This window comes from Dipodomys merriami, unplaced genomic scaffold (assembly GCF_024711535.1).
Source record: "Dipodomys merriami isolate MVZ:Mamm:240054 unplaced genomic scaffold, mDipMer1.0.p SCAF_165, whole genome shotgun sequence".
NCBI classification, from domain to species: domain Eukaryota; kingdom Metazoa; phylum Chordata; class Mammalia; order Rodentia; family Heteromyidae; genus Dipodomys; species Dipodomys merriami.
In genome coordinates, this window is record NW_027202993.1 from 487,073 (window position 1) to 495,427 (window position 8,355).

At 40.1% G+C, this 8,355-nt stretch overlaps 1 pseudogene; it reads left to right on the plus strand.

The window, feature by feature from the left end:
* Window positions 1-1,605: 1,605 nt before the first annotated feature.
* On the plus strand, window positions 1,606-1,705 carry LOC138828821 (U6 spliceosomal RNA; annotated as a pseudogene).
* Window positions 1,706-8,355: the final 6,650 nt, after the last annotated feature.

Genomic DNA, 8,355 nt, shown 5'->3' on the forward strand with positions numbered 1-8,355 from the left:
TGAATTACAGTACTTTCTCTCTGATTTTGTGGTCTCATCTTTCATTTTAACTTGCCTTCCATTTCACAATTAAATTCTGCTACTTCTTGTAAGGAATTGGGGTCCTGAAATATTATAGGAAATGAGAAATTGAGATGTCTTCAATTATTTTCTGTTGGCATGTTGCATGGGCCTATGTGAGAAGTCTTGCCCTTGTTTTCTGATGATACAGATAACTGGGAACTGGTATCCTCGGATCCGTGGGTCCTTCAAAAGAATAATAGCTTTTAGACATCATATCAGCAAAATTTGGGTATAATCAGTAAGAACGTTTCAGAAATATGGAGAAAAACACTTTGGGACCAGCGAGTTAAAACAATAAACAGAGCATCAGAGTAAAATCCGTTATAGATTATCAGAAAACAATACTGTTATTTTACCATGTGAATTCAGAAGATCACGAACACTTAGAACGTATCACAAGTTTATACCGAAGATATTGCATTAATACTTTTTATATTCTAATATATATCCTAAATCTAATTATTTATATTCCATTCTATTTATTGGAATAAATGTCAATATATTTGTCAAATTATCAATTCTAGTAAGATTCACTGTGTGAAATTTAAAATCAGCACATATTTTATATTTATAAATATAAAATATATAAGTATATTTAATATAAAAATTGTTTTGCATTGTTGTGTTGTGGTTAGGGAATCAAAGGCAACTCTGTTTTAAAGTATTATTCCATTATCTCTACCTCAGTGTTTGGTAGAGTTAGACTTCAAGCTTTACCATTTGTAGATTTACAGCCTAGAGGCAAGAGGAAACACTGTGATTAAAACATTACCAATTTAAGGCCTAATATCGAGGAGAAACATATGGACTTTTCCAGGAGCTATGGAAATATTTGGTGATAGAGAGTCAGTAGTGTAAGTTCCTGCTTGGTTGGATGATAGACAGGCCAGGACAGTAGGTAATCATGCGTATGAAAATTTTTTCACCTTCTTGGCTTTAGCTACTTTTGAAATGATAGGTATAATAAACAATTATATTTTGATAAAATACATTCCATTCTGAACAATTTGGTCTGAACTGTTAATCTCTCTATGATCCCTTGTAACTAAGATTAGTTTTGTTCCAGTAAGACAATCTATGCTGTCAGGGTAAGATATTCTGGTTGGTCTGTTCCTACAAGGAAGAAGGGTAAAGGTTCAGGTAGACATTTGTCCCAGCAAGACCTCATTTGGGAAAGTTTAAGCTGCGGAAGTTTAGAAGTAGCTCTCAAGCAAGGCTTAGTTTGAACCCATTAGCTCTACAAAGCTAACTCAGTTGATAAATAAGTACTTGAAAAGCCATCACCTTTGGTCTTAGCTTTAAAGGCTTCAAAGTATGATCAAATTTAAAATGAAAACGACAAAATAGTCATTGACAAAAAAATTGTAAATATGAGCAATCGACCAAATGATATAAGCTTTTCCACTATACACAGAATTTTAGAGAAACAAGATCAATCGCATTTTAAGGAACAATAAGGGTTCCTTGTTACAAATAGGCAACCATGGATATATGCCTGTATAAAGATTGCATCATTAAGTACTTAAATTTAGAGGGTACTACATGCTTCAGCAGCAGGTCTACCCAAATTACAATACCACAGAGATTAACATGGCACTTGCACAAGGATGATATGAAAATTTGTGAAGTATTCCATATTTTTCATTCTTCTGATGCAAGAAATATAAAAACAGTTATTAAAAAGTTGATTACAAAAATACAAGTGTAACAATACATGCAATTCATAGAATTAAAGGTTAGTTTGACATCAGTGTATTAAATCTTCACCTTAGAAAGGCCTTTACATAGCATAATCTTTACAAAACTTGAAATTAGATAACATTGTCATGTTATCCCAAAGAAATAAAATAATATAAGGACCTAGGAAAAAAAGGAATCTTAAACTTCTTCTATATGGAATGCAATCTGAAAGGACACATTTATTAATGAAACTATACATTATATAAAAATGTAGAATTCAAAGTATTATATATAGGAGCGAATGAAATAGATTATGGATATTGTACAAACATAGATATACTTTTTTCCTAAAAGCACCAGGAACATCTTTAGTTCCTATACTATTCATTTCAACAGATAAGTTAAAATTATTTCTGATTAAAAAATCACAAACTCTGCAGAAATCATTATAGATGTATACAAAAAATTCTTGAATATATTTTGACATCAGAGTCAGGCAATTCACTTGGAAGAATACCATGGAATCCATGAATTTTTAAAGTAAGATATTGCTGTTGCTTTGTATTGTGAAAAAAATGGTAGGGCCACAAAGGATGGACTGGCATTTTTGAAATTTAATAAACTTAACCAAAACATTAGGACTTATGAAAACAATTTGTACAGCCTTCCACAACTTCAAAGAGGTAGTGATACATACTTATCCTTTTGGCAATATTAAATGCAGTTTCTTCCAAGCTGTTCTTCAAACTTGGTTTGATATAATGGTTCAACAGAGTACCTATTCGATTTCTATTCCCAGCAGCAACATGCAAGGCGGACAAGAGGCCTTTAGTTTGGGGATTGGTATCTGCCACTCTGGTATTATTCCACATATAAGCGCTGTGCAGGGGTGTCAGCCATTTAGAGTTATTGCATGAATATCTGCCTTGAGCTACCAACTCATGGACAATGTCTAAATGTCCACTCTAGGCTTCCATATGAAGAGGGGTATACTCATACTCATCCCTAGTATTCATTTGGGTGGCCTTTTTGGAAAGTAGTCTTCACACCATAGTAAGCGGATTAATTTTGGCATCCCAAAGAAGAAATTTGCTTGGATCCTACTCCATTTTTTTCTTGAAATTGATACAATTCCTCACTCTTTCATCTTGTTCCTTGTCTGAACATGAGGACCTTTGGTGTCTTCATGTGCAGCTTATTCTAGGAATGAGAAAATAGGAAACAATGCCTTCTTTGTAAATGATTTGAGAAATATCATGTTATAGTGTAAGAGAACTCACTATTCAACATATGGGCTTTAAGAGTTTTCTAGTAGCTTTCTAATGTTGGTATCCAACATTAGAAAAAATGTATAATGCAGTAGTAAAATAGAAGTCCTTGGTATGACTACCTAAATTCTTGTTTTTTTAAAGACACTTGTTTTCATCTAAAAATAGGCCTGTCTATTTCCTTCAAGTGATTTTGATGATTGAAGATGCTTAATGAGAAGTCAAAATGTATTAGTAGTCCTTTACTATCAATGAAATTTCACTTTTTCTTCTTGGAAAATATAATGATCAAAGCAATAGTTCAGAATCAGCAAGCAATAGTTCAGAATCATGCTTCAAGTGCAAGTGAATCACCAGTAAGTAATCCTTGATTCCATTTTCCACAAAGTTTTGTCACAGATACAATCTCCCTGCCTTCTGTAGCTGCTTTCCTAGCCTGGACCTATTCCTTCATTGTACAGGAAAATTTTGGATACTGGTGGAGATGCCACTATTATTTCCCAAAAATATTGGCCACCAAGTTGGCCCCTTACCTCGTCCCTAACTGACCTTAAAGGCATAGGCAGTCAAAAAACCCTTTGGTAAGCTCCAGGGTTCTTAATTGGACTGACAAAGAGGGCAATAAGGGAACTGTTACTCCTTTTGTTGTTCCTGACCTCCCTGTTAACCTATGGGGCCGGGATATCTTGACCCAGATGAAAGTTATCCTTGCTAGTCCCAATTCTGTGGTTACACATCAAATGCTCCATATGGAATTTGTCCCTGGTACGGGTCTTGGAAAATCAGGAGAAGGAATCGTTGAGCCCATCCAAGCTACCCAAAAAACAGATAAACATGGGCTTGGGTATTCGGATTTTTAGTATCGGCCCCTGACCCTCCTGTGCCCCATGCAGATAAAATCATTTGGGTGGATCAGTGGCCCTTTACCCAAGAAAAATTGGAGGCAGCCTCCATGTTAGTACAGGAACAGTTGGTGGCAGGCCATATAGAGCCATCTACTTCACCATGGAATACTCCTATTTTTGTTATAAAGAAAAAATCAGGCAAATGGCGCCTTTTACAAGATCTACGCGCCGTTAATAAAGCTATGCGTCCAATGGGAGCACTACAGCCAGGCATTCCCACACCGGTGGCTATTCCTAGGGACTATTACAAAATGGTTATTGATTTAAAAGATTGTTTGTTTTTAACCATTCCCCTACATCCTGAGGACATACCCTATTTTGCCTTTAGCCTTCCTCGCATTAACTTTCAAGGCCCCATGCAAAGATTTCAATGGAAGGTACTTCCCCAATAGCCCTAGCCTTTGTCAAAAATATGTTGCCCAGGCAGTGGACCCTGTGAGAAAACGATGGCAGCGCGTCTATATATTACATTATATGGATGACATGTTGCTTGCTGCACCTGACACCCACGAACTTAGAAACTGCTATTTAGACCTTTATAAAGCCCTTACTGCCCTGGGACTACAGGTTGCCCCCGATAAAGTTCAAACACAGGATCCCTATACTTATTTGGGTCTAGAACTCCAAAATAATCAAATTCGGGTTCCTCAAATTCAACTTCGTTTAGACCATCTTCACACCCTTAATGATCTTCAAAAGTTGCTTGGAGATATTCAATGGCTTAGGCCATACCTAAGGTTGCCCACCAGCGTGCTTTTGCCTCTTAATGAGATTTTAAAAGGGGATTCTGACCCCTCCTCTCCTCTCAAGCTTACTCCCAATGCACGAAATGCCTTAAGCCAAGTTACTGAGGCCATCGCCCAGCATTTTGTTACACAGATTTCCTATAATCTTCCTCTGGTCTTAATTATTTTACATACCCCTCATACACCCACAGGATTGTTTTGGCAACAGATTCCCCACTCCAATAATAAGGCCAGCCCCCTGCTTTTGGTCCATTTACCCACCACATCCCCCAAGGTTATTGCTGTTTACCCTGCCCAGGTAGCCTCTATCATTATCAAAGTTCACTTGCTCTCTCGACAATATGTCGGCAAGGACCCTGATACAATTTTAATTCCATACACCAAAGACCAGAGTCAATTTTTACTTCAGACTGGGGATGAATGGGGCATCGCCCTGTCCGGATTTTTAGGACTAATTGACAATCATCTCCCCAATGATCCCCTTTTACACTTCGCCCAGCTATATCCATTTGTTTTTCCCAATGTTACTCAAAAGACTCCCATTCCTCAAGCCCTCACTGTCTTTACAGATGGCTCAAGCAATGGCCGTGCAGCCTTCATTGTTAACAACCATACCACCACCTTTGATGCCCCTTACCAATCAGCCTAGCTTGTGGAGTTATTCGCTATAACACAGGTTTTTATGACGTTTTTTGATAAGCCTATTAATATTTATACAGATAGTGCTTACATTGCTCATTCTGTTCTCTTGCTAGAAATTTTACCCGCTATTAAAGTTTCCTCCAATGCAGCATTTTTATTTACTCAGCTTCAACAGCTAATTCAGGCCAGGAGACATCCATTTTTTCTGGGACACATTAGGGCACATTCTGATCTCCCTGGCCCTCTTACACAGGGTAACGCTCAAGCTGATGCGGCCACTCATTCCATTTTTCCCATTTTTGTTGAGCCTGTACAAAAGGCTACAGAATTACATAATCTTCACCATCTAAATTCCCAGAGTCTTCGATTGCTTTGTAAAATTACTAGAGAGCAAGCACGGGAGATAGTAAAGGCATGCCCTGCCTGTGTTGTCTCCCTTCCTGTACAACATCTGGGTGTTAACCCCCGTGGACTGCTACCTAATCAAATCTGGCAAATGGATGTTACCCATTTTCCTGAATTTGGAAAAACAAGATATATACATGTCTCCATAGACACATTTAGCGGGTTTGTTTTTGCTTCACCACACTCAGGAGAAACTGCCAAAAATGTTCTCTCTCACCTTGTTTTAGCCTTTTCTGTAATGGGAAAACCAGCCCACATAAAGACAGACAATGGCCCTGCCTATACCAGTGCCAAGTTTAAACAGTTTTGTGCTATTTTTCAGATTTATCATACTACTGGGATTCACTATAACCCCCAAGGTCAGGGCATAGTAGAACGAGCCCACCACACCCTAACAACCTGGCTTACTCACCTCAAAACCTCTGCCTTTTCATTTTCCACTCCTAGGGATCGCCTTAGTCACACATTGTTCTCCCTTAATTTTCTAACTCTGGACAATGAAGGCCACTCGGCAGCTGACAGGCATTGGCACCCATCTTCCAGTTCTGCCTGCCCGTCTGTCATGTGGCGAGACCCCCTTACAGGCAAATGGAAGGGCCCAGATCCTGTTCTTATCTGGGGGTGAGGTTCACCCTGTATTTTAGATCAAGAACAAGCAGCCCCAAGGTGGCTGCCAGAACGCTTGATAAAACAGGTTAATGGTTTACCACAACCCAGGGGAAACCTTCCCCCTGAGGATGATGCCTTTTCTCTTGCAGATGCAGCTAGAACTCCAGACATGGACCATCCTGTTTAAATTTATTAAATAATAGATTAATCTCTTGGTTTCTAAGCCCATACAGGTTCATCACCATCGCCTTGATATGGCAGACGCAGCATTGAGATCTAGAAATTAGTGTTTTTGCCATGAGCTTGTTCCAGTGGGAAACAGCCCCCCTTCTTTTTCTTATTTAGAAAACTCTTCTTATTCATAACTCCTGACCATTCAACAGGCAAGGCCTATTGCCATAAATAGGTTCGCCCCTCCTCCTATAGGCCCCTCCACTTGGGGGAGGATGCACCTATGGGAGGAAGAAAAAATGCTCTAATCAAGGGTGCAGGTAAGACTGCAGGGGGATGGATCCGCAAGATCCCAAAACCAAGACCCCTGAGTGGCAAGCTCTGGTGCATGATGGTTGGCATGCATACCCACAAGCCATCTCCTCAAAAAACATGCCAAGGCCTGTAAAATTCCCCTCCCCGAGTGAGGACGCTTGCTCAGAGCAGAGAAAAACCCTGCCCCTTAGAGGAACAGAGCCTCTGTCACCCCCTCAAAAAGAGCACCAACAATTGATGGTCAATTTTCTAAATAAGAAAGGGGGAGATGTTGTCAGCCCTGCAGGGAGTCTATTTGCATGATAGGCTTGACTATCTCACTGGAACATCAGGAGGCTGTTCACAGAATCTGGTCTTTTCATCCTGCCCCATACAAATACCAGTAGCTGCTTACAACCACCTTTTCACCCCCCTGTAGCTGCTAACGACCACCTTTTCACTGCCCTAAGCAAGCATCCTGCAGCTGCTATGCCCAATGAAAAAGCTTCCTTATTCTAAGCATATAAATACCCCTATGTAAAAAATAAAATTTGGCAGCTTGATCAGAATCCTTGTCTTGCTGTCCTTCGTGTCTCTTGTCCCTTCATTCCTTCTCCCTTAGGTTCACTGCCCTCGTTGAAGTCCTGCGGGTCGGGACAATTCATCTTCCATTCAACAAGTAGTAATGTGTAACAATTCCCTTTGTTTTGCTCCTTATTAAATTTGTTTCCATTTTATTTCATAAGGAAGGATGATTTCATAAATCTATTGTAGATGCAAAAATATGTCAATTTATTTCTAACTGTATGCAATGATTTATACATACACATATATTACACAGGTTACAATGATAATTTATAAGTTCTGTTGAAAAGACCCCAGACCCCAGAATATGTTCATCCATTGAGCTCTTTAAGAAAAACCACTGCCCCTTCCCCTACATAGCTAAGAGAGCAAAGCAGGACGCAGGCAAGTCATTAACCACTGAGTCACCGCCTGCAGACCCCAGCATGACTCTAACACATGCCCTAAAACCAGGCATTCCTGGAAAATAGCCGACCCTCCCGTCCCTTCCTGTAAAACTTAGTCATAATGGCAGGGTAGGTCAGGAGGTAATAAATCACTTGTCAAAATTAGGGAACGAACAGTTTCGGTGCATGACGACCAGCACAGACTTGTCAGGGCAAGTACCGACACGTCAGCTTTCCCCCAACCCCACCTGCCCCATCTGGCCAGCTTAACCTGACCAATCCCCACCCTGAGCGTAATTTGAAATTAACCAATCAATACTCTGTAACCAATCATCTCGCTTCTGTAACCTTGCTTCTGCTGTCCATAAAAAGAGGGTGCTTTCAAGCACTCGGGGCGCAAGTCTCCCGATAGACTTTGTCGCCCCGGGTACCCGTGTAACCGGTTTCCAGACACTCAACCCGAACCTTGTGGATCTCGAGGTTGAGTGCACCTGGGAGCCGAGGCATGCCCGAATAAACCTCTTGCTGTTTGCATCCGCACAAGTGGTCTCGTTGTTCCTTGGGGAAGGGTCTCTTTAGATCGAAGGACACCCCACGCCGG